Source organism: Lactuca serriola, chromosome 4 (assembly GCF_051521515.1).
Source record: "Lactuca serriola cultivar US96UC23 chromosome 4, Lser_US96UC23_V15, whole genome shotgun sequence".
NCBI lineage: Eukaryota > Viridiplantae > Streptophyta > Magnoliopsida > Asterales > Asteraceae > Lactuca > Lactuca serriola.
The window spans coordinates 132,989,051-133,016,549 of NC_136411.1; positions in this window are offsets into that span (position 1 = coordinate 132,989,051).

Genomic DNA, 27,499 nt, shown 5'->3' on the forward strand with positions numbered 1-27,499 from the left:
CTCAGCCTCCACCACACCAGTTACTTTCACCGCTACCACCTCTACCTCTCCCACTTCAGCCAATACTTGAGGTGGACACTCAAACAGAGGGTGTGGTTGTGCCAATTACTCAGGAGGACGAGGACGAGGGCGAGGGCGGCGCCCACCGCACTGCCAACTATGTCGCAAAAATGGACATTATGCATCTTCATGTCCATATCTTGCTACTTATCAAAAGAGCTCCACTGTTGATGCTAATCTTGCTCAAGCTTTCAAAATGCAATGTGACATTACTCATTCAAGTCTTGACTAGTATGTTGATTATGGGGTTTCCACACACATGACCAACTCAGTGTCAAATCTTGATTCCTCATCATCTTATTCAGGGAAAAATCAAGTGGTCTTTTGCAATGGTAATGTGTTAAATATTTCCCACATTGGTACCTCTTCTTTAATAAATCAACTACCTTTACATGATGTTTTAGCAGTCCCTCACCTTGCCAAGAATTTATTTTCCATCAGCAAGCTAATAAGAGACTCACCGGTTGATATTCTCTTTTCTAATAACTTTTTTGCAATTCAGAATCGCAACACCAAGGAAATAATCGCAAGGGGTAGAGTTGAGGGCGGTCTTTACATCCTTGAGCAAGGACATAAGACATTTTTAGTCAGTTTAAGGAATAAAAGGACTATTGCTTCATATGAATTATGGCATAGTAGATTAGGTCATGTAACGTTTGAAATTATTTATTTATTACAAAAGCTTGGTTCTTTATCTCTTACAGCTGTTTTACCAAAACTTGGAGTATGTTCTTTTTGCCAACTGTCAAAAAGCAAACGCTTGCCATTTCATGAAAATTATAAACGTGTCACTCATGTACTTGACCTAATTCACTGCGACCTATGGGGCCCAACACATTTACCATCAACTGATGGTTATCTATACTATGTTATTTTTGTTGATGGTCATTATAGGTTTACATGGTTCTATCCACTTAAGCTCAAGTCTGACTTTGCACAAATATTCACAAACTTCTTACTGTTCGTACAAAATCAGTTCTCATGCAAGTTCAAAAATTTTCAAACTGACAGGGGACTGAGTTTATAAATAAAAAGGTGCAACAACTCCTTAACTCAAATGGTACTCATCATCGTGTCTCTTGCCCCCACACACCTCAACAAAATGGGAGAGCTGAACGTAAACATCGTCATGTCACTGAAACTAGTCTCGCGATGCTATTTAATTGCCATGCACCGGCTTCATTATGGGTTGATGCTTTTACCTCTGCAGTCTACATCATCAACTGCCTCCTATCTAAAGTCGTTCAAAACAAAAGCCCCTTTGAAGTGCTATATAAAAATCCTCCAAATTATGACATCTTCAAAGTGTTTGGATGTCGCGTTTTCCATATCTACGTGATTACTCAGCCAACAAATTAGCCCCACGAAGCCACCCTTGTATCTTCATTGGTTACAACACCAACTATAAAGGGTATAGATGTCTAGACTCGAGTACACATCGCATTTACACAACTAGGCACGCTAAATTTGACGAATCTTGCTTTCCATTTGCCAATGATTCCCCGTCTGCTGATGCATCTCAATTATTGTTCTCTTCATTCGATGAACCTACTAAATCATATAGCTCTACTACTCACCCAAATACATATACTCCAGCACCTGCTGTCACAGCGCCCGCTAATGCTCATAACTCGTGCAAAGCCACAACTCCATGTCCAATGTGTTTGCCCGTTCCAACAGCACCCACGGTCTTACCTTCCCCAGTCGCTGCTAATGATCAGTCTCCGGTACCTGCTGACAACCCTCCACTATCATCATGATAGCTTACTCCCCACTGACTAGTGGTGCCATCTCACTCCATGGTCATACGTTCCAAGGCCGGTATTTTCAAGCCTAAGCACCACGCTGATTTAGCCTCTATTGGGACGTCTGTTCTTCATTAAGTTCTCCTCACTACCACCATTCCTAAGGGATTTAAATCTGCATCTAAACATGCTCATTGGCTTATGGCTATGGATGAGGAAATGCAAGCCTTGCAAGAAAATCAGACATGGGAGCTTGTCCCACGACCGTGTAATGCAAATGTAGTTGGTTCCAAATGGATTTTTCGCACGAAATTTAAATATGATGGCACCATTGATCGTTACAAGGCATGCTTAGTTGCACAAGGTTTCACACAGGTACTTGGACTTGACTATTCTCATACGTTTAGTCCTGTTGTTAAAGCTTCTACGGTCCGAATTGTTCTATCTATTGCAGTTATGTGAAACTGGCCATTACACCAATTAGACGTAAATAATGCTTTCCTAAATGGAAAACTCACTGATACAGTTTTCATGGAGCAACCCACAGGGTTTATTGATGCACATTTTCCATTACATGTCTTTCGTTTGAAGAAAGCACTTTATGGCCTAAAGCAGGCACCGAGAGCATGGTTTCAAAGACTAAGCTCTTTTCTTATCTCTCTTGGTTTTTAGTGTAGTCGTGCTGATACTTTGCTTCTTATCCTCAAACAACGATCTACTCTTCTCTATCTATTGGTTTATGTCAATGACATAATTCTCACGAGGAACAATTCCACTCTCATTCGCAGTTTCATTACTCGTATTAATAATGAGTTTGCTACCAAAGATCTTGGAAAACTCAGTTACTTCTTAGGTCTTGAAGTTACATATACCGATAATGGAATTTTCCTCACTCAAGCGAAGTATGCCCATGATATCTTGACTAGAGCTCAACTTCTCGACTCCAAACCAGTTGCCACATCGCTATGTGCCACATATCAACTTTTAACAGCTGGTGTGCCCTGTTCCAATCCAACTCTTTACCGTTCATTAGTCGGGGCACTACAATATCTTACCATTATTCGACCGAATCTTTCTTATGCTATAAATCAAGTCAGCCAGTTCCTTCAAAATCCCACTGTTGATCATTTTCAGGTTGTTAAACGCATTTTGCGATATGTTAAAGGCACCATTTCGTATGGCTTGCATTTTCATCGCCCTCACTCTTCTTCTGTTTTAGGCTATTCGGATGCGGATTGGGCCAAGTGCATTGAAACAAGGCGGTCGACATATGGTTACTCGATCTTCCTAGGTGGCAACTTAGTATCTTGGAGCGCGAAAAAGCAACCTACAGTGTCTCGCTCTAGTTGTGAATCCGAATACAGGGCTATGCCCAACACAACATCAGAAATAGTTTGGGTCACTCACTTACTAAGAGAACTTCATGCGTTGCCACCTTCCATACCCACTCTTTTGTGTGACAATAAAAGTGCACTTTTTCTCAGCCAGAATCCCATCTCCCACAAGCGTGCTAAACACATAGACATTGACTATCACTTCATTCGTGAGCTCGTTTCTTCTGGAAAACTTCACACCAAGTATATCCCCACTCATCTACAACTAGCTAGACCTGGCAATGGAGTGGGTTTTGACCCTGATCCGATCCAAACCCTTAACAATTATATGGGTTTGGAGCATAGTTTTTGATCCGTTTACCCGTTAACGACCCGTACCCGCTGACCCTTTTATTAAAAGGGTCGGGTATGGATCATCATCAATCCGCTCCGTTTATAACCTGCCCCATATAAATTTTAGAAATATAAATTTATATTTTATATTGCCTAAAGTTTACATTAAATTCCAATCAGAAGTCCAAAGAGAAAAGGCCAAAGACTAAATTATTTTTACATAGGACTCGAGGACTCAACTTCTAGACTTCCAGTCTTCTCCCAAGAGTCAAGATTTCATTTCATTTATATTTCATCATGTAATCACCAATTTCATTTATAAATCAATAAGGTCATTTATCAACTGGAAGAAAGTTTGTAATTGCTATTCTCTATTAATGCAATCGACGATCAAAAACCAATTGGAAGTAACTAAAATAATGATTTTAATTCCAATAGAAATTCCTCGAGTACATAATGTGTTTTCTAAATCAAAACTTAGTTTTATTTAATAAATGTGATTTTATGATTTAAGTAAAATGTGTTTGATTATTCAAAAAACTTACGGGTTACGGGGTGGGTTTGGATATCTGCTGATTCGGTGGATAAGGGTATGGGTTTGATTATTTAAAACCCTGCGGGGTTACGGAGTGGGTTTGGATTGGATTTTGAAATTTGTTAAAAGGGTTTGGATCAAGGTCGATTCGCTCCAAACCCGCCCCATTGACAGGTCTACAACTAGCTGGCATCTTCACCAAGAGTCTTCCACGATCTCTTTTTGAGCAGTTTCGTAACAAGCTGCATGTTAGACCACCACCAATCAACTTGACCGGGGGGGGGGGGGGGTATTAGCGTATAACATTTGAATGTATAGATAGGATCTTTTAAACTTCCTGTTATCTAGCTAGCTTGTTGTTATTCATTATATCTTGTACGTGTATAAATACATCAATAAGATAGTGATACAATTGAGGGGAATACTTCTTTACATAAACTCTCTCCAGTGAAGGAAGCTATCAGGACTTTCAAGCTTTTTCTTTGTCTGAAGCTAGGGTTTTGAAGCATTGTTCCAATAAGAGAAATGTTTTAAAAATCGATTTGAACTGACCGGTCAAACCGGTTGGACCAGGCACCAAAAATGGAGCGGTTCAACTAACACCGATTTTATGTCTATTTCTAAACCGGAATGAACCAGCCGGTTTTTATGAAAATCTGGTTGAACCGATTAAATTAAATAAAAACACATGGAAATCAATCACTTTCAAAACAAACTTTATTTTTTTTTTCACATCTATTTAGACTTATTTGAATAAAAACACATGGTAAATATCATAAAGTTTTTTAATTCGTTTGTATTCATCTAAAACTAATTTTTTTTTCTGTATTATACTTTATTTTATTTTTATGTATGTGAATTGATGTAAAACTTATGTTTATGTGTTGTTAAAGTATTTGGATTGATCTTCAACTTGTACTTATGTGTAATTTTAATGTTTAAACTTGTCGATATCTATATGTATAGGAATATAGGAAAAAACCGATTGAACCAACGGTCGAACCGGGAACCGGTCACCATACCGGTTAAACTAAAAAACTGATTTTTAAAACATTGCATAAGAGGATTTTTGAGAAAAAATAGTTGTAATCACCTTCATTAATGGTTTTTTTCCTGATAATGGTTGTGACTTTGCAGGAGTTATAAATGGCTTCTTCAGACGAAGGTTACAACAACCAACTTGCTGATATTTACAAGACATTGTTAGGTTAAATGAGATAAATTTTTAGTTGCATAGGATTTACATGGATCATGAACCAGAGAAAACGTTTGTAACAAGGCTTGAAAAAATGTTAGGATATATTTCTCAACATTCTACTTAGTGATGAGAACATCAAAATTTAAGTATGAATGATGAAGTGAAAGCTCAAGTGTACCATGGTAATGAATTACAAAATGATGAAGAGGCAGAAGGGGTAGTTAAGAACAAATACATAATACTTTATCCAAACATTAGGTGGGATAATATGGAACCTAAGTTAGGGGATGTGTCTGAATCACTTGCACAACTTAGATTCCGTGTGACAAACTATGGAGTAAATAGAGGTTACCAAATATAATTTGAAAAGAGTAACAATAAAAGATTTTTTGCCAGATGTGGTAAGAAAAATGAAGGTAACACGTGCCCATTCAGACTTTATGCAACTTGGATGTACAATGAAAGAACCTTACAGGATTAAAGCAATGAATGGTAAGCATCTTTGTTCTACAGTGTTTAAATTTGGGTCTATTGTTACCACATATTGGATTAGAAGACACTATGTTACTGAGATAACAAATAAACCCAAACTAAAACTTAAAGACATGATCACTGATATTAAACAAAAGTATAGATGTTTGGTATCTATAAGACAATTTAGAAGGGAAAAACTATATGCAAAAGAATTGATTAAGGGTAAATTAACTTAACATTGTGCAAGAATTTGGGATTATACCCAAGAGTTGCTAAGATCAAACCATGGTTCTACATGTAAAGTTGGTGTTAATACCAATCAAACTTAGAAAAAATAGTTTCAGATGTTTTACATTTGTTTCAAATCAATAAGTGTTTTTTGGAAAATAGGGTGTGAAAGGGTTATAGGGTTAGATAGGTGCTTCCTAAAGAGTCAGGTGAAATATGAATTGCTCGCAACCATAGGTAAAAATGCCAATAACCAAGTGTTCCCAATAACTTGGGTTGTTGTTGATGTGGAAAACAAGGATAACTGGACCTGGTTTTTAGAGCTTCTAAATGATGATCTTGAGCTTAGTAGTGATGCAAATTTGGTTGTTACTTATGATTAACATAAAGCAATTTCCCTTGAAAATTTTAGTTTGTTTCAATATGGTTATAATACTAACATAATGTGTTTGTTTTATAGGGTTTGCTTGAATCCGTAAAGGATATTTTGCCACATGTGGAGCATATACAATGTGCTAGACATATTTATGCAAATTTTAGGAAAGATTTATATGGATTGGAGTTCAAGAAGTTGTTATGGGATGCAACAATGAGTTGTGTTGAAGGTGACTTCATTAGAAACATGGAGACACTAAAGAGGCTAAACCCTAGTATATATGAGTGTTTAATGCCCATAGAACCCAAAACATGGTGCAAAGCTTACATAGGTGTAAGGTATGCTTATGAAGCAGTAGAGAATGGTATTTAAGAGTGTTTCAACTCCATAATTATAGAAGCTAGGAAAAAATATTTGATTACAATGCTTGAGGATATAAGGATATACATCATGGACATGTTTGCTCATATGACTGACCAATGCAGTGTCTGGAAAGGTAATATTTGTCCAACGGTGATTAAGAAGATGAATCTTTTTGGCAAGAACTTTAGGTAACATGCAATAATTGGCTATTATTATAGCTGATATTATAATTGATATTTAATGAATAATACTAAATCTTTTGATTGATGTAGGTTTTTGTTAGTAGTACATAGCCTAGGACATGTGTTTGAAGTTAGAAGATTTCGTGATAGTTACAATGTGGATTTGGAAGGTAGAGTTTGTTCTTGCAGATTATGGGATTTGTCTGGAATCCCATGTTTTCATGTCATGGAAACCATTAATTACAAACTCCAGAGGGATATATTAGTGACTACTTTTCAAAATATAAGTTCATGGAATGCTACTCCACCAACTTCAATCCTATGAATGGGAGTAATATGTGGCCTCAAACTGGATACAACAAGCCTTTACCACATATAGCTAGGAGAATGCTTGATAGGCCTGCAAGTAAGAGAATGAGTCATGCAAGTGAGAAAGAAAGTAAATTTGGTTCCATCTCGAGGCTCAAGCCCCCAATGACAATAAGACATGGTAATTGTCTTGAGTCCGGGCATAACCAGAAAGGTTGCATTAATGAAAAAAAGATACCAAATCCTATGCCACCAAAAGAAAATTGGGAGGCCTAGGAAAGGTGATTGTAACGATTCAAATTTCTATACATCTAATCTATGGGAAATATCAGAGTTTTTCTTACAATGTGGAATTCTAAAAAAATTAAAACCTTTTACTTCCCATGAAACAATCACGAGTTTACAATAAAAATCTATATATTACATTGGTTTATATGTGTAGTAAAGATGTGTTTGACCGGAGATGATGACCGAAAATTTCATCTTTGGCCAGAAACCTACACTTACCGATAATAATGTTATTTTGTAAACAGTCCTAAGAGTTCAATGAAAAGCTAACATATGTGTACAAAAAAAAGACTAAATATGTATAAGAAACTATGTTACCCTTACAAGTCATTATCCATTATCTAATACAATAACATTACCCTAATCCCATACAGATGGGGTAAGGGGAAGGTAACAACAGTCCATCATAAAGTTGAGAGACTGTTTTCGTAGAAGATCCCTGGTAAAAAAAAATTAAAGAAAATTAACAATGCAAATACAAATAAATATAGAAAAAAATCATATCCAAAGTAAAGGTATTCGTATATAAAATCTCTACATACAAAATGTCAGTTTCTAATTTAATATAAAGAGGTATATGACTTGACAAATAGACAAATAAACGTGATTAACTCATTATCCCTTATTTAAAAGATATCCACAACAAAAACATGAAAAAATAATAGCAATAGACATAAATAGAGAAATTAGTATGTGGCGACAATAAGTACTTATGAAAACTACTATTTAGGAATTAACCTTTATTTTAATAGGCACTAGATTTTGGCAATAAAAATTGTCTAATAAATTAATTTATGGAAATAGTATTCAAATCCCATAAAATCAGGTTTCACTTAATTGTCTTTCCTTGATTAATTTCAGCCATTATATCATTTTAACGATGTCATCATAAGAGAAACAATTCATTGTCTTTCTTTTAAACGTCTGTAACCTCTCCATACATAAATAAATTTAATACAATGCCATAAAATCATGTTTCACTTAATTTTAGCATTGAAATGATAATGTTGATCCGTTTTCTTTTTTTAGATTGTTTTCTTAACCATTTTGCTCTTAAAATCACCTATATATAAATTATGAAATATATATCAAGGGGTTGTCCTATGGTAGTAAAGATCAAACATTGTAAACGCTCCTGCCAAGGATTTTGCTACGATGGCAGGCTCAAATCAGTTATGTCATGTGATTTCGTAAACTCCTATGATTTTTCTTTGTCCTTCGGCTCTTAACCCTATTCTCCGTCTCCTATCACTCAAATATATATCTGTCTTTCATTCCCATCACATTCGTAATTATTTATCTCTCTCTTGTACTTCAAGTTTTGGTAGTTGTTGTTGAAGAAGTTGATGCGATAGCAGGTTAGTCATGTTACTTCAATTCTAATTGACATCTTCGAGAGAGCTATAAAAAAATCGTTAAGATGCTAATGCTTTGCCTTTTTTCAAGAAGGAAGAAAGGGACATTTGCATATGTATTGCTCAGTAAGGAAGGAAAATGGAGTAAGATCTACTTCCATTTTTTTGTTTGTGTCCTGATTCCGATTTTGGTTATATCCATCGACTTTTACTGGTTCACATGTTCAATTTTTGATATTTTAACAACTACATGATTTTTTTCCTTCTATTTTTCCCTTTTTTGCTATAGTTTTAAGGGATTTTATATAGGTTTGTAGCATATTGTTTTTATTGCAAGTAGTTTATGAGGTTGTTATGCTTTTCTTTTGTGTTTACCATTATGTCATGACATAGGTCACAATAATTAGTCTTAGTTTCTTAATGGAGACTTTTGTTTGATGGTGTTTGACGGTTGTTTTATGAAAGTTCCAAGATCATAATATTATGGAAAAACGAAAAAAGCATAAACATACATCCTTCTTGTCATCCTTTTGGTTTGGGTTTTAGAGATTATGTCTTGGGATTTCCTATAATTGAGGATCAATGTTTGGATTTCATGTCTTATGAGATGATGTCAACCCATCATCATCGATTGGTATAAATTTCCTCTATAATTTCATATAAAATAGTTCTATTGAGTTTATGCTTGGTCAAATTAGTAAGTTTTGATTATGGTACATGTAAGATGCTTTTACACCAATGTAAATCCTACTTTATGTTCTTATTGCAACATAGTCTTCTACAATGTGTCTGTAAGGTATATTTCTTGAGTGGTAACCTCTATGACTCTTAATTGTCTAACAAACTTGGATGGATTTTTTGTGCACTACAAGTGTTCGATAAAATGCCTCATAATCACTTTTATTAATTTACAGGTTTTTTAAGTTTCTTCAACTCACATGTTGGATAACATTGCAGTAGTTTTAATCTTGCAATAGAAATAGCTAAAAAAAGATTGGGTTGAAATAGTAATGTACTTTCTTTACATCAACTTTTATTTTAATTTGAAAATATATTTGTTTTGGTTCATATATTAGCTATATGGTGATTTTTTTGCTTTGATTTAGTTCATACTCTTGAACCATGTTTGATTTTTTTTATTGTTTTCCGACATTTAGGCCTAAATCAATTTTGGTTGCTTGAACTAGGTGTGTTACGGGTTTGCTGCGAGTTTTTGATGGGGCTTTATAAGGTACACATCAATTATGTGATTACTTTCCCTATAAGTTCTTTAATCGTTGTATTTTGGGGTATTATTATTGTTGGATATTATTCTTTTTATATCAGCTCAGATACCGATTGTTAAAAATATAAAAATATGATCACCACAACAAAAGGCTCGGTTATCATTTACTGTGTGACAGATATATAAGTTTAAGATATAAGATGTAGATATATATAAAGAATAATAATTGCGGAATAAGTATAAATATGAAAGCTATAAATGACTGAAAGCTATAATAATATAAATGACTGTATTTAAATGACGTAAAACTATAAATAATATAAATGATTGTATATAAATGACATAACACTATAATAAAGTATATAAGTATATAAATATATATCAAGTAGGTTCGTTAATAAATTGACTGAATTGGACTGATGGAACGACGGGTCGATATTTGGATTGTTGGAACGACTGACCGATATTTGGACTCTTGGAACGACTGGTTGATATTGGGACTCTTGGAATGACTGGTCGATATTTGTTCAAAGATCAATCCGGTATTTGATAAGTAATAAAAAGTTCATTTTCATGTAAAACGGGTTGTTTACAAAACAATGCAAAGTACACGGGTCATGTGTTTGAATATGGGTATAGGGTGTTTTGAGGAGATTTGATGAGGTTGGAGTGGGTATTTGGAGGGTGGTAGGAGGTGGAATAAGGTTGTAGTTTTGGTGGTGTAAGGCAGCAAAGATGGTGAAGTTGAAGGAGCTTTAGGTGGTGATGGATGTAGATTTTCGGAGTAAATCTCTCTGGATAGCCAATTCTCTCTCGCGTCTCTTTGGGGATTCCCGTGGTCAAAATTGTCCACGAAAATTTCTAGATGTTCTGAAGAATTGATGGTGAAAATATCCTTAGTAGAATTTTGGCTGTGTTGTGCCCAGTTTTTTGTTTTCTGACATGAAGCTTCTGAACTCAAAAACAGAAATCTCTCTAGTAGTACTTTGGTTGTGTTGTGCCCAGTTTTTTGTTTTCTAACATGAAGATTCTGATGTCAAAAAACAGCAAGGTGGTGATGGTTGTGGTGATTTGAAAGGGTTTTTGGAGGAGGTTTAAGGAGGGTATTTGGAGGGTGTTTGGAGATTATTTTGAGGTTGGAAGGAGGTTGATATAAGGTGGTGATGGTGGTGAAGATGATGATCTTAAAGTTTGATGAAGAACCTTTGATGAAGATGATGAAAATGGCTGATATTGTTCTTCATTTAACTTGTTGATCTTGATGTTCTTGATGTTTGTTGTTTGGTGATTGAGAGAGTTTTATGTTCCAGGGAATTACAAAGAAAAATGAACACACACTCTTACACATACATACTCACGTATACATATACTTGAACCAAATATCTAGTAGTACACTTGAGTTGTTGTTTGAAAGTAATGGCTGGTGGTTGTAGTAGGAGTAGGAAGTCAAAGTTGTAGTAGGAGTAGGAAGTCCAAGTTGTAGTAGGGAAAAGATACGTGGGTTCTTTCATTCACAGATACTCCATAAATTCAATTAAGAAATTGAATTTCCATATTGGTCCCTTGAGCTTTGAAGTCTTTAACAATCTTAGCTTTGATTTGTTTTGTCTTCAAACGACCAAATATGAGTCTATTTTACGTCTTTGCGTATTCCATCTTTCGCGTATTTTTGTATTTCACATTTAAGCACAAATCCACGCAACCTGAAATAACTAATAATATTTGTTAGATAATACAAAAACAGTTCGTCTTATTTCAGTGATGGTCACATACAAGGTCACATAGAAAAACATTTTTCAACAATTTCCCCATATGTGATCGTTGCTGGAATAAGGACAGTTAAGATTTAATCGTATTGACAGTTTAGAACTTTTGAAGATTCAAGATAAAAGATTTTTCAATAGATAAGATATATAAAAATAGTGATTGTTTTGAAAGTTTGTGACTTGGTTTAACATATCTTATGTAAAAGATTTTCAGAAATTTGTTTCTGAATCAAAGTCTCGGGTTCGGTTATCAAAGGGTAGCCATATATGTATCTAAAGAAATTTCCTTAGATTTTATAGCATTATTAACGACGACAAGTGGTCTAACAGGTCGATTCAGATGAACGCTCATAGGTATAGCTCACACTTCACTTGGGTGTTTGGTTGTTTTGGCAGCAGAACAAGTTAATGATCACTAAAAATGAGTGATATCTCTTTCTGACGACTCACACTCATATTGGAGGTGTTCAGCCATGCTTTTCCTGAAAGTCACTTAGTCTCATTATTAGATAATCAATCACATAAGACTGGTTTCGACATTACTCAACGGGTTTCTTCATTCATGTCATTAACGTTCACTCTCTCTCCGCTGGGAAATACATGTAGAGGGGTTTAACAATTTTCATAGTGCAATTTGCATCTAAGAATCTTCAGTGATGAAGGCTATAATATCCCGGGAAATCCAATGTTGTTGCAGCTTCTTCTTTGATAGTATCATGTTTGTTGATCAATATCGATTTACTGTAAAAAGATATTTTGTTTTAGCATTGAGAATTTGCTACATTTGAGAATTTTTTTTTTGTGAGAGTGTCTGTCTTGAGTGATTAAGATATCTTCTTTCGTGAAAAATGGTTAAAAACATATCAGGGGTCTTATGATGTTTGTTTTGAACTAACCATTTGGTTGAAAAGTTTGTTTGAAAATACCAAATGTAGAATATTTTTGTTTTCTTTGGTATTTCTTCGGTGAATGATTTGGCCTTTTTTTTGTTGATTCGTCTTTAACGATTGGATGTGGATAGATCTTTGTTTTTCTTTGATAAGTGATTGTTGAAGTCCTTTTCGTTTTGTCTTTTCTTGTTGATAGATCACGGGATCTCAAGACTTCATTTTTTGGTTGGCTTATATCTAGGTAGGGATTGGTGGCATAAAAGACAGTTTTTCTAGTATGTAAGAAATGAATGTATCGTCCCTGGTCATTTTGATATCTAAGCAAAAATGAGACCATGACAAGGTATAATCGGGTATACCTTATAAGCAATAGTGACACACTGTAACATACACGTTTTGAAATCGTGTTTTAAGTAAATAATATTATGAAATATTAAGTGAAATTGAATGTTGAGTTCTAACAAATAGTTTTTACTAGAAATGAAGTAAAACTATGTTTAGAATCACTCATAAAATGTTGGAAGTCTTATGAGATTCCAATTAAAAGTCAAATAGTGAAATTTAGCGAAAATATAAAATTTGGAATAAGTAAAATTTTATCATTGAAAGTTGTAGATAATCTCATTAGAAACATTTAGGCGAAAACCTCATCGAAATCCGAGTTATAACGAAGAAGTTATGACCAAACGAAGATTCGTGATAAATCCGGAAAATACTTTGTCGCGTAAAAATTTAGTTTTCGATAAACTATTTTTTAGCCTTAGTAATCTAAATGAAAGTTGTAGAACTCGTGAAAATAATCAACTTTCATATAAAGACCGTTTGAATCCGACTTCGTATGAGACAGTTATGATTTTTCGAAGTTTCAGCTTAGCAGTAGACAGCTAAAAACTCGAATTTTAGATCGAGTGATTTTTAGCCGACACAACCTAAACGAGAATTGAAGATCTCGTCAATAGTAGTACAACGGTAAAAAGTCTGACGAAAACGGACGTCGGATGAAGAAGTTATGAATTTTTAATTGATTTTCCTGTCCTGGTCTGTTAAAAAATAATAATATAAAAATTAAAATCAAAATTAGCCGACAAAGTCTAAACGAAAGTTGTAGAGCATAATTTTAGCTTCGCGTGCATATAAAGAACTTAAAAAACGGAGCTCGTATGTGAAAGTTATGGATTTTACAAGATTTGACACATTTTTCGAGAAATTTCGCATGAATAGTGATTGCCACGTCACCCTCGCTCGGAGTTGGCCACGTGTCCGAAGCTGCTGCGTGGCAATGCCCGAGAAGCGACACGTGTCGCACAGATGTCCGGAAGGCCACGTGATCCTCGCATGTCACACGTGATCCTTGCATGCCACACGTGATTCGACCCTCGTGTCATCCTCCCATTGGACCGAAGTTGGGTCCAATCCGAAGCTACTATCTGCGAGCCAGCTATTCCGACCCTCGCACCCAAAGCCTCGCCTTGCTGCCACCTGGTCCGAGCCTCGTATACACGTGCCCTCTTCCCTTCGCTTCGGATTCGAACCTCGGCCCTATATAAGGGGTGCGAACCCTCTCGGCTAACTTTAGAAATTTCACACTTTTTCACCATTTTTCAATACTTTTACTATCCCGACATTCCCCGAAGCCCCGGTACTGATTCCAAAGCCCGAAACACGCCCCGAGACTCCCGAGAAGCCCGAAAAATTTATCTTTTCGGTTTCGAAGCTCTACCTTCGCAGAGCTCGGTTTTCAAGAAAACTCCCGGTTTTCATCGACGAAAGTCATATTTAGAGCCGAAGTACTGCCCAAATTAATATTTTAGCCCCCGGTTATTTCACGGTGAGTTTAATATATAGGAACAATTGTATGTTATGTGTTATATGTGCTACGTGCCTTTCGGTGTTATTATTCTGGGTTATTTTCCCGGGTTATTTTTATTTGCTATTTTTAATAGCAAAAAAATACCTTTGACCATGTGATCAGTGAAAGAACTTAGATTCACGTTGGTACTGGTATGTAGCCTCTGGCCATGTAGAACATGTCTCCGTAAGAGAATGAATTCTATTCTATGGTATTGGCAGAAGGTTAGACAGAGCTTTAAGCCTGAAATCTACCAAAATGTTAATCCGAAGTTGTATTTCTTCTGTGCCGTTTGGGCCAAAGCTTTATTGATGTATATCAAGCATGGAAATTGTTATGTCTCATTGATTGTATATCTTTAAATCAAATCAATGATTGATATGGAATGTTTGTCACATAATTCAGATATACCCTTGTTGTTCCTTGTTCCTCTTTGCTTCTGTCATATTAAAGTATATATGACATAACGTTATATTGTATCTTTTATTGAACTCACTAAGCGTCACCGCTTACCCTCTCAATGTTTAACAAATTGCAGGAGATAAGCATCCAGTATAGTTATATACTGGTAAAAGATTTTTGAATAGTTTGAAACTATTGTATCGATAGAAGTTTATGAATAGTTTGAAACTATTGTATTTTGCACTCCCATATGTATAAAACTATAGAATCCTGGGAAGTTATGTAATATATAACACTTTAAAATAGTCGGTTTGTATCCAGTAGTTTGTAACCTCTTTATCAATGTAAAATATTGTTTTTATGAATATGCTGTTAAATTAGTGTCTAAGTCCATAACTATTTTGGTATGTACTTGACCCGATTATGAGCATGGTCCTTTTGGGTTGCCTTCACCATAGCAATATGTAGGATGAATTAAGGAGAGAGAGGTTTAAATATGATTTATTAATATATTATGAGAATAATATATTAAAGGAGAAATCATATTGTTTAATTAATATTAGTCAAGAATTAATTAAGAATTAATTTTGTGGCTAAAAGAGATTAATTAAACTTAGGGGACTGGACTGCAATTATTGGATAATTGAGTTATTGGGCTAAGGAATGCTAAAGGAAAAGGGGTGAACGAAATTATGATTGAAGCCCATCATATTTTCGTCCATGGCCTTATCCAGAAGGTTCCATGGGCTGCTTAGAGTTTAAGTTGTCCATTAGGGTTTTGACTGAAACCCTAGCAGCCCACACAAGTATATAAAGGACCCCTTAGGCTCCAAAAACGTGAACAACTGATCCTCTAGGGTTTCTAGTCGTTTTTGGGCAACCTATCTTCTTCTCCTCTTCATCCAAGTTGTATATGGTGTTTGTGACTCCATTAGAGGTGCATCACTTGAGGCACTAAGCTTTCTAAGGCCAATCCAAGCAAGGAATTGATTGTTATTGCTATATAACAATCAAAGGTAATTCCCTAAACCCTAATTCAGTTTATAACATGTTAGATCTAAGTTTATTAGTCTTGGATTCAAAGCATGTACAATAGAGAAACCTAGATCCAAGCATTAGGGTTTGTATGAGCACATATGATTGTTCTTATGCATAAAACCCATCATATGCAAGTAGCATGTTTTTGAGTAACTATATTGTCGTGTATGAAAGTTTGGGTCTTTCATAAATACGAAAGTTAGGGTCTTTTACACACCTAAGCTCACAAGAAATGAATTCCACAATGATTCAGATTGACAAGGCACAAATTCTCACATGGGTTTTTGCTTTCATCTGAACCTCCTAACCTTATGTCCCTTTTTAAAATCATCAATAATGAAATAAAATTGAAGGAAATAAAGTTATATACATTATGAAAAGTAGGAGATTTGAACCTTCACTCCAATTGAGAATCAATATGACTTAAAATCTTCATCAAACATAAGCATCTGAAAATTAAGTCAAGAGACGATTAATCACAAGGTTCTATAAAAGCTTATTATGGTAAGTCTTTTATTATCTTTTTGAAGATTTGTTTATCTAAATGTTTTTGGAAATATTGGTTATCTGAATGTTATTTGTATTTTTGAAAAGAAAACAATTTTCAATTGTTTTTAAATTTTCTTTTTGAATGAAAGTAAACACACTTTTATACAAACAAAAAGTAAAAGTTTAAGGATGAATGTTATCTGGATTTAACATTCCTAGACGACCTAGGAAGTATTGAAACTTTGTTTCATCGAGAGCCTTAGTGAAGACATCGACAATTTGATCCTCGAAGTTGATGAAGTGTAGTTCGATATGACCTTTTTGAATGTTGTATTTGATAAAGTGATATCGAATGTCGATGTGCTTTGTCATGGAATGGTGAACGAGATTGTGAGAAATGACAATTGCACTGGTTAAGTCACAAAATATGGGAATTTGTGAGATTTTGAAGCCATAGTCACGCAGTTGAGTTTGCATCCATATGAATTGTGAACAACAGCTGGCGGCAGCGACGTATTCAGCTTCTGTTGTTGATGTGGATACACAAGTCTGTTTCTTTGAAGTCCAACTCACTAGTCTACCTCCTTGGAATTGACAGCTACCAGATGTACTCTTCCTATCTAGCTTGCATCCTCCGTAGTCTGAGTCGGTGAAAACGTTCAGCTGAAAATCGGATTTAGCTGGATACCAAAGGCCAAGTTTGGGAGTGCCTTTAAAGTATTTGAAGATGCGTTTCACAACAACTACATGGGATTCCATAGGATTTTCTTGGTATCTGGCACACACACATGTAGAAAACATGATGTCAGGTCTGCTAGCAATGAGGTATAAGAGTGATCCGATCATTCCACGATATCTTTTCTAGTCAACGGGTTTGTTATTTAAGTCTGCATCGATTTTGTATCCAAAAGCCATTGGGGTTTTTGCGGTATTGGATTTGTCCATTGAAAAGCGAGTGAGTAAGTTTTTGACATAATTCTCTTGGTTGATAAAAATTCCATCAGTTGACTATTTGATTTGAAGTCCGAGAAAAGTAGTCATCTCCCCGATAATGCTCATTTCAAATTTGCTCTTCATTAGATCTGCAAACTTAACACTTAAAGATTCATTAGTAGAACCGAAAATAATGTCATCAACATATATTTGTACGATTAACAGATGTTTATTAAAGATTTTACGAAAGAGGGTTTGATCGATCGAACCTCTTTTAAAACCTGATTCTTCGAGAAAGGTTGACAACGTGGCATACCAAGCTCGGGGTGCTTGTTTCAAGCCATATACAACTTTGTGCAATTTAAAGCTGTGATCTGGAAATTTGGGATCTTCGAAACCTGGTGGTTGTTGGATGTATACTTCGCGATTTATCTCTCCGTGTAAGAATTCACATTTAATGTCCATTTGGAATACTTTGAAATTCTTATGTGCAACATATGCAAGAAAGATGTGAATTGCTTCAATTCTGGCAACTGGAGCATATGTTTCATCGTATTCGATTCCTTCTTATTGTGAATATCCTTTGACTACAAGACGTGCCTTGTTTCGACAAATGATTCCTTGATTGTCAGTCTTGTTTCTGTATACCCATCTTGAACCTATAATAGTAACATCGGGTGGAGTAGGAACAAGATTCCATACGTCGTTTCTTTCAAATTCTGCTAGCTCTTCTTGCATAACTTTTACCCAATATGGATCTTTTATAGCAGAATGTATGGTTTTGGGTTCAGTCATGGATAAGAAGGCTCCAAATAAACATTCATTTGTGGATGCGGCTCTAGTCTAAATGCCTGATTTGGGATCTTCGATGATTTGGTCTATAGGATGATTTCTGGTCCACTTTATTAAGCGATTATCTTCCGCTATAATAATTGGAGTTCCAGTATCCTATTGTTCTTCTCCGGGTGTTTCATCTTGGAATAAGATTGAAGGTTCCCCCATAAATGATGCATCGGGATTGTTTTGGCTATTTGGGGATTGGGTGATCAAAGGAGGATTTGGTGTTTGTTCCAAAGAGGAAGTATGTGTTGGTGGTTCCCCCTCAAATTGATCTACATCATTTTTGTTTGTTTGTGTAATAACTTCATTGGGTGTTCATATAGGGTCAATTGAAGTAGTTAGAAGTTCAGAATTGCAAACGGTTTTTGGTTATTCAAAAAGTAAATCAAGATCGATTTCAATGTCTATGTCAGGAGAAAGTGTTTGTTGAATTGGATTTTGAAAAATATTTTCAATCATTTTAGAACCAAAATGTTCACGATCCAATTTCCTGACATAAAATTCATCGAAATGAACATCAGTACTTTCTTCAATTACTCTGATACGTTTGTTCAGTACTCGATAAGCAGCTGAGGAAAACGAGTAACCAAGGAAAATTCCTTCGTCCAACCTTGATTCAAATTTTGAAAGGTGATCTTTATTGTTCTTTACAAAGCATCGACAACCAAAAATATGGAAAAATTTGATGTTTGGTTTTCGGTTGTTAATGACTTCATATGGTGTTTTATGAAGATGTTTATGGATTAAGGAACGATTTTGAGTGTAGCAAGCTGTGGCTATTGCTTCTGCTCAGAAGTATTGTGGCAGATCAGTGAAGATAAGCATTAATCTTGCAGCTTCACATAGAGTTCGGTTCCTTCTTTCGACAACACCGTTCTGTTGTGGAGTGTATGGGGCTGAGAAGTTATGTTCAATTCCTTTGTCTTTGAGAAATGAGTCTAGAGACTTGTTTTTGAACTCTAAACCATTATCACTTCGGATTCTTCGAACAAGTCGTTTGAGTTTGATCTCGATTTGTTTGATGAAGTTGATAATCTCTTCAGGTGCTTCTGATTTTAGTCTTAAGAAAAAGACCCAAGTAAAGCGCGAGAATCCATCAATGACAACGAGAATGTACTTCTTCCCTTGTATGGTTTGGGTTTTTGCAGGGCCACAAAGGTCTATATGCAACAATTCTAGTGGTTCGGATACACTAGATTCTGAGATGCTTTTGTGAGTGGATTTGGAAAGTTTTCCTTTTTCACATGCGGCACAAAGAGTTTCATTATCAAGCTTCAGAAGTGGTAGCACTCGAACAAGATCATCGCCGATAAGTTTGTTGATGTACCCAAAGTTTAGATGGGAAAAGCGGCAGTGCCATAACCAACTAATATATGTTGGGGATTTAGATAGCAGACATATATCGGGTTTACCATAGATAAGATCCATGTCAAGTGGATACATATTTCCGACACAGTCAGAATCAACTACAACATCTTTGGTTTTGGCGTCCATGATCAAGCTTCGTTGTTTGGTGAACAAAACTTCAAGATTGTTATCACACAGTTGAGAAACACTGATGAGGTTGTGTTTCAAGTCATCGACGTAGGCAACTTTCTTTATGATGAAATTACCATTTGTTATGTTTCCATAATGTAACACCCAAATTTTCAAATAATTTTTCACAATTTAAAAACACACTTTCATTCACAAATATTATAAAATTTTCATTGTATCACATCTCAATCCAAAAAAACACGACCCACGATCATAGTGTGTAAAAACTCCTCATGTGTGTACTGATCATGTCGGCGCCTTCCCGCGATCCTCACTGGTACCTGAAACACATAACACAACACTGTAAGCATAAATGCTTAGTGAGTTCTTCAAAATACCACATACAACACATATTAGCCACTCGAGGCTATAACTCTGTATGACCCTCTGGTCAATGTGTCTCAGTGGGACCCTCCAGTCCCATATCTCTGTGGACCCTTTGGTCCTAACTTTGTGGTACTTTCAGTCCTAACTCTGTAAACTCTGAATCATACATAGCACAAATCACATAGAAATCACATCATACAAAACATACATGGTACTCTGTCACATAACTCTAATTACCACTCTTTGGTAAAGTATAGTGAGAAGACTCACCTCGGGTAACTTGGTAATCTCGATCCCGGTAAGAATCTGGTCTAGCCTCCGCCTAATCACATGGAATAAGCACTCTAATTAATATCACTCTCAAGGCTGGACTATTCCCTCTCTTAGAACTATCAGAAGGGTAAAAGACCATTTTACCCCTCTCATGGCTCAAAGACCCTAAAGTTGATCAAACCCTAAAAGTCAACAAAAGTCAACTCTCCGGGTTACGCTGCGCATACCAAACCTGTACGCTGGGCGTACCCAGCGACCTCACAGAAACGGGGAACGCGACCCCCTACGCCGCGTGTACTGGGATTATGCCCCGCATAACTCCCAATTTCAGACTCCTTAGCTCTTGGGTTCTTAAATAGTTAAGATACATGTCCAACTTCTAGATCTGACCATTTCTAAGCCTCTTAATCCATAAAGTTGGTGACTTTAAGCCTTTGCATGGCTGGACAAGTCACTAACACCCATAACATTCCATTTCCAACCCTAGAAAAGCTCATAACTCAAGCATGACCCCATAACAACGACCAAGTTGGGATTTTTATGGATCTATAACACAAATATCATTGAAATTGGATAGATCTAGGTCCATGGAGTACTTTACACTCATAAAGTCTCCACCTTTGGGACTTTTAACCCTAGAAATGGTCCATGAAACACCAAACCAAAATAAAGGGGAAAGTTGTGAACTTTATAGCTCTAGATGAACCTCCTTCCTCTGAAGATCTCAGATCCAAACTTGCACTTCAAGCCCTAGCCTCCACAAGCTCCTCTCCTTCTTCTTCACTAACACACCAAGACACTTTTAGCTCAAAACACTGACACACAAGCTTAAGGACGAAGGTAGGCTCTCTTAGGGTTTCACTATCTGATATGGTGGTTGAGGAATAAGCCTTAGCATCCCTTATATAGTGTACAAGCCAAATATTAGGGTTTGCATCTGGGCCCTCTACGCCCAACGTAACCCTGGGTACACCCAGCGTACCTAGGCGAGTCCGCGTCCAAATTAAGCGCATGAGTACGCGCAACGTACTCCCCAGTACGCCTAGCGTACTCATTTGCCACAAAATTCACTCAAGGGCTAAACTTGACAACTTGACAAAAGAGAAGGGTTAAATAACTTTACCTGAATTTCGGGATGTTACAATTCTCCCCCACTAGAACCAGACTTCACCCTCGAAGTCTCATGCCGAAAACAACTCCGGATGCTGCTCCCGCATCTCTGAATCCGGCTCCCAAGTCAGCTCGGACCCCCTCCGATGCTGCCACTGGACCTGAACCACATGCACCTGCTTGTTTCTTAGAACCTTGACCTTCCGGTCCAAGATCGCGATCGGTCTCTCAACATAATTAAGACTTGCGTCTACCTGGATATCCACCAACGACACCACTGCTGACTCGTCGGCTATACACTTCCTCAGCTGAGACACGTGGAAGGTATCATGAATCTGGCTCAACTCCGTAGGTAGCTCCAAACAATATGCTACCCTGCCCACCCTCGCGATCACCCTAAACGGTCCAATGTACCGGGGCCCCAACTTGCCCCTTTTCCTGAATCGGATCACTCCTTTCCAAGGAGACACCTTCAGGAGTACAAAATCTCTAACCTGAAACTAGAGCTCGGATCGTCGCCTATCCGCGTAACTCTTCTGGCGACTCTGGGCCGTCAGCAACCTCTGTCTAATCTGCTGTATCTGCTCTGTCGTCTGAAGCACTATCTCAGTGCTGCCCATCACTCGCTGCCCTACCTCTCCCAAACAAATGGGAGTCTGACAACTCCTCCCATACAACAACTCGAAGGGAGACATACCAATGCTCGAATGGTGGCTGTTGCTATAAGAAAACTCAGCCAATGGCATATACGTGTCCCAACTCCCTCTAAAGTCCAACACACATGCCCAAAGCATGTCTTCAAGAGTCTGAATCGTCCGCCCACTCTGTCCGTCCGTCTGTGGGTGGTAAGCGGTACTGAAATGCAGCCTAGTACCCAACTCCTCATGGAGCTTTTTCCAGAACCTGGAAGTGAAACGCACATCTCGATTTGACACAATCGAGATCGATACACCATGCCGTGATACCACCTCTCTCACATACACCTCCTTCATCCTCTCTGCAGAAGAGCTCTGACTGATAGCAAGAAAATGAGCGCTCTTTGTCAGCCGGTTGACGATCACCCAAATTGCATCGACGCCTCTCACAGTCCTCGGTAATTTGGTGATAAAATCCATGGAAATTTGTTCCCACTTCCACTGGGGAACCTCAACTGGCTGCAACCTGCCATGAGGACACTGGTGCTCGGCCTTAACCCTGCGACAGGTCAAGCACCTCTCTACAACATCTTTTATTTCAGAAGAAATGACTGACTGGTTTTTGAAAGTCTTGTTTCAACTAAAGGATTTCCATTTCTAAAACATCTTTTATTTCAGAAGAAATGACTAACTGATTTTTTTGTTCCAAATCCCTTTTCTGAATTAGGGTCTGATTTAATTGTTCCAAGACATGATTATAATCTTCCAATTTTCTTTCAACATCTCTTTCCAATTTGTTTTTTGTTCTTTTTGATTCTTCAAATTTGAGTTGCAAGGTTTGTAACTTAGATTTGCAAATATCAAAATTGACCATTGTGTCATGATATGTTTTGAGATCAGCTTCCAGACTTTTCTCAGTCTTGGTTATGTAGGACTCAAAATTTGTTTTGGAAAAACCAAGTTCAGAGATCATAGACCATACCTGTTCTATGACGTTGGGAGCTCTTGAAGGTATGTCAACACCAGCTACGAAGCAGAAGTTTAATTGTGCTGGTTCATTGTCAGCTTCGTCATCAGAAGTTAGCCAGTATTCCATGTTTGGTTCATGGATTACCATTAATGCTCTTTGCTTTTCTTGGTTTTCCATCTTCTTCAATTCGTCGGCTCTTTGAGCATAGTATGCTGAGTCTTTGATTTTGGTTTTGTTTTTGGCTCGACATTCTCTAACATAGTGATTTGTTCATTTGCAGTTGTGACAAATGATCACTTCTTCATCACTTTCATCCTTTTGACTTTTAACCGAAAGTCTTTCAGGTGCTAGAGTTTGGGTTTGTTGGGAAGGCTGAGAATGGTTTTGTTGGAATCCAAAATTTTGGTTGTTTTGAAAACCATTGTTTTGATTGTTGTAACCTTGATTTTGGAAACCTCTATTTTGATTTTGAAAACTATTGTTTGGATTGTGATTATGACCTGAGTTGGGATCGTTTTGAAATCCCTGGTTTAGAAAACCTTGGTTTGAGTTGTTATGGAAGGAAGGTCTTTGAGAATTTTGTCCAAAGTAAGGTCTTGGTTGAAAACCTGAGTTGTTTTGTCTAAAAGATGGTCTTGGTTGAAAACCTGAGTTATTTTGTTCAAAAGATGGTCTTTTTTGAAAGTTTGGTCTAAATTTTGATTGACCATGATTTGGGAGAAATCTCTGGAGATTTGTGTTTGCAACCAACACACACAATTGTTGATAGTCTACTTCATCATTCGAATCAGACTGGAAGGTTTGGTTTTGAAAAGATGTAGCATGATTAAAATGGTTAAAGTTTTGATCATTGAAAGGCGTTTGGTTTTGTGAAGTTGTGGACACAAGAGCAAGTGGTCCTCCAAAAGCTATAGTGGTTGGTGGGTCAATCGAGGATTCATACGATTGAAGTTCTCCATACAAATTGTACAAAGTTTCTGTATGAATAGCTGGATTTCCCTGAATAATGAGTTTAACCATTTTCCAGCTTTCGAAAAGATTGTTTAAAAACTTGAGATTTATCTTGTGTTGTGTCTTTTTGATACCCAAATTGTTCATTTTGACCATAATAAGATTGAACCTATCGTGAGCATATCATGGATTGTTTTTGATGAAAGCATTTTGAAATTATCGAATTCATTCAAAACAAATGTTCTTTTGTTTTCGATAATTCTTTTATTTCCACAAAAACGATTTTTCAAATTTTCCCAAATTTGATTTGTGGTTAACAGTATAATGTCATCCATTTGACTTAGAATACTGTGAGGTATTCCAGACACAAGTTCCTTTTTGGCTTGGAGTTCCAACTTTCTTATGATTTTGGTTTGAGTGGCTTGATTTGTAGCAAGAGTAGCCATATTTTCTGGAGTAATATATCTTCCTTCTACGCATTTCCAGACATCTTCATTTATAGCGTTAAGATGAAGATTCATACGGCTAACCCACGAATTATACTCTTCAGGAATAAGTATGGGTGCCCGTGAACTAGATCCTAAGTTATTTGCAGTGGAGATAGAGTTCATGTTGGAGTAATTAGCCAAAGACATTTTCTTTTTTCTTATTTTTTTTGAAATTTTTGAAAGGATTTTGAACAAGTGATATTAAAATGAAATTTTTAAAGAAAAGCTTATGGAAGTTTTATAACGCTAACCAAAAGTTTTCGACAAAAATTTCAAAGTAAATCACACAAGTTCTGATACCAATTGTTGGATATTATTCTTTTTATATCAGCTCAGATACCGATTGTTAGAAATATTAAAATCCGATCACCACAACAAAAGGCTCGGTTACCAGTTATTGTGTGACAAATATATAAGTTTAAGATATAAGATGTAGATATATATAAAGAATAATAATTGCGGAATAAGTATAAATATGAAAGCTAGAAATGACTGAAAACTATAATAATATAAATGACTGTATTTAAATGATGTAAAGCTATAAATAATATAAATGACATAAAGCTATAATAAAGTATATAAGTATATAAATATATATCAAGTAGGTTCGTCAACAAATTGACTGAACTGGACTGATGGAACGACTGACCGATATTTGGACTCTTGGAACGACTGGTCGATATTGGGACTCTTGGAATGACTGGTCGATACTTGTTCAAAGATCAATCCGGTGTTTAAATGACGTAAAACTATAAATAATATAAATGATTGTATTTAAATGACATAACACTATAATAAAGTATATAAGTATATAAATATATATCAAGTAGGTTCGTTAATAAATTGACTGAATTGGATTGATGGAACGACTGGTCGATATTTGGATTGTTGGAACGACTGACCGATATTTGGACTCTTGGAACGACTGGTCGATATTGGGACTCTTGGAATGACTGGTCGATATTTGTTCAAAGATCAATCCGGTATTTGATAAGTAATAAAAAGTTCATTTTCATGTAAAACGGGTTGTTTACAAAACAATGCAAAGTACACGGGTCATGTGTTTGAATATGGGTATAGGGTGTTTTGAGGAGATTTGATGAGGTTGGAGTGGGTATTTGGAGGGTGGTAGGAGGTGGAATAAGGTTGTAGTTTTGATGGTGTAAGGCAGCAAAGATGGTGAAGTTGAAGGAGCTTTAGGTGGTGATGGATGTAGATTTTCGGAGTAAATCTCTCTGGATAGCCAATTCTCTCTCGCGTCTCTTTGGGGATTCCCGTGGTCAAAATTGTCCACGAAAATTTCTAGATGTAGGTAAGGTTCTGAAGAATTGATGGTGAAAATATCCCTAGTAGAATTTTGGTTGTGTTGTGCCCAGTTTTTTGTTTTCTGACATGAAGATTCTGAACTCAAAAACAGAAATCTCTCTAGTAGTACTTTGGCTGTGTTGTGCCCAGTTTTTTGTTTTCTAACATGAAGATTCTGATGTCAAAAAACAACAAGGTGGTGATGGTTGTGGTGATTTGAAAGGGTTTTTGGAGGAGGTTTAAGGAGGGTATTTGGAGGGTGTTTGGAGATTATTTTGAGGTTGGAAGGAGGTTGATATAAGGTGGTGATGGTGGTGAAGATGATGATCTTAAAGTTTGATGAAGAACCTTTGATGAAGATGATGAAAATGGCTGATATTGTTCTTCATTTAACTTGTTGATCTTGATGTTCTTGATGTTTGTTGTTTGGTGATTGAGAGAGTTTTATGTTCCAGGGAATTACAAAGAAAAATGAACACACACTCTTACACATACATACTCACGTATACATATACTTGAACCAAATATCTAGTAGTACACTTGAGTTGTTGTTTGAAAGTGATGGCTGGTGGTTGTAGTAGGAGTAGGAAGTCAAAGTTGTAGTAGGAGTAGGAATTCCAAGTTGTAGTAGGGAAAAGATACGTGGGTTCTTTCATTCACAGATACTCCATAAATTCAATTAAGAAATTGAATTTCCATATTGGTCCCTTGAGCTTTGAAGTCTTTAACAATTTTAGCTTTGATTTGTTTTGCCTTCAAACGACCAAATACGCGTCTATTTTACGTCTCTGCGTATTCCATCTTTCGCGTATTTTTGTATTTCACATTTAAGCACAAATCCACGCAACCTGAAATAACTAATAATATTTGTTAGATAATACAAAAACAGTTCGTCTTATTTCAGTGATGGTCACATAGAAGGTCACATACAAAAACATTTTTCAACAATTATGATTAGTAATTTTATTCAGTATGTTATTTTATTTGTTTATGAAAATGGTGGATGAATAAAATGAGGTTTTCACATCTGAGGCAACAGAGAAAACCTAATTTGACATTCTTCCTGTGCAAAAACAATATTTGTGTTAAATGGTTTGAGCGTTCATATTGCTTCATTTTTCACAATGGTGTGTCTCTTTTCTATGTTTTCTATTCTACCCTTGAAGCACATGGGATTTTGAACCATGCCCTTTTCACCCCTTTAATCACCGACCAATGTGTGACATCCTCATTTTCACGGTCAGAAAAGACCGATTTTGTTTATGCTTTATAAAAATTAGAGTACTTCTTTTAATAAAAAAATGTTGCGGAATTTGTACCCAGTAAAACATGATAAATTCGTTATCAAAGCATTTCCGAAGAAATGTATTTTTATTCATTTAAAACATTGGGATGTCATCGTCAATATAGAGACATAAGCATAAACAGAACTTACATTCATTATCACTAGTGATCTATATCTCCTTAATCTCTCAGTGTAATGTGACTTCATATCAACACCTGTGATATAAATAAACTGAGTGGGTCAGGTTGGGAAACTTGGTGAGTACATAGGGTTTTCAACCCACAATAATATAATTATTATGTTTAATCATCAAACAATTAACCCAATTACCCATCCCCATTATCTTCTTTGCTCTTAAGGATCTACCTTAAGAATCAGCTATTTCTTATTCATTCATTCCTAAGGAT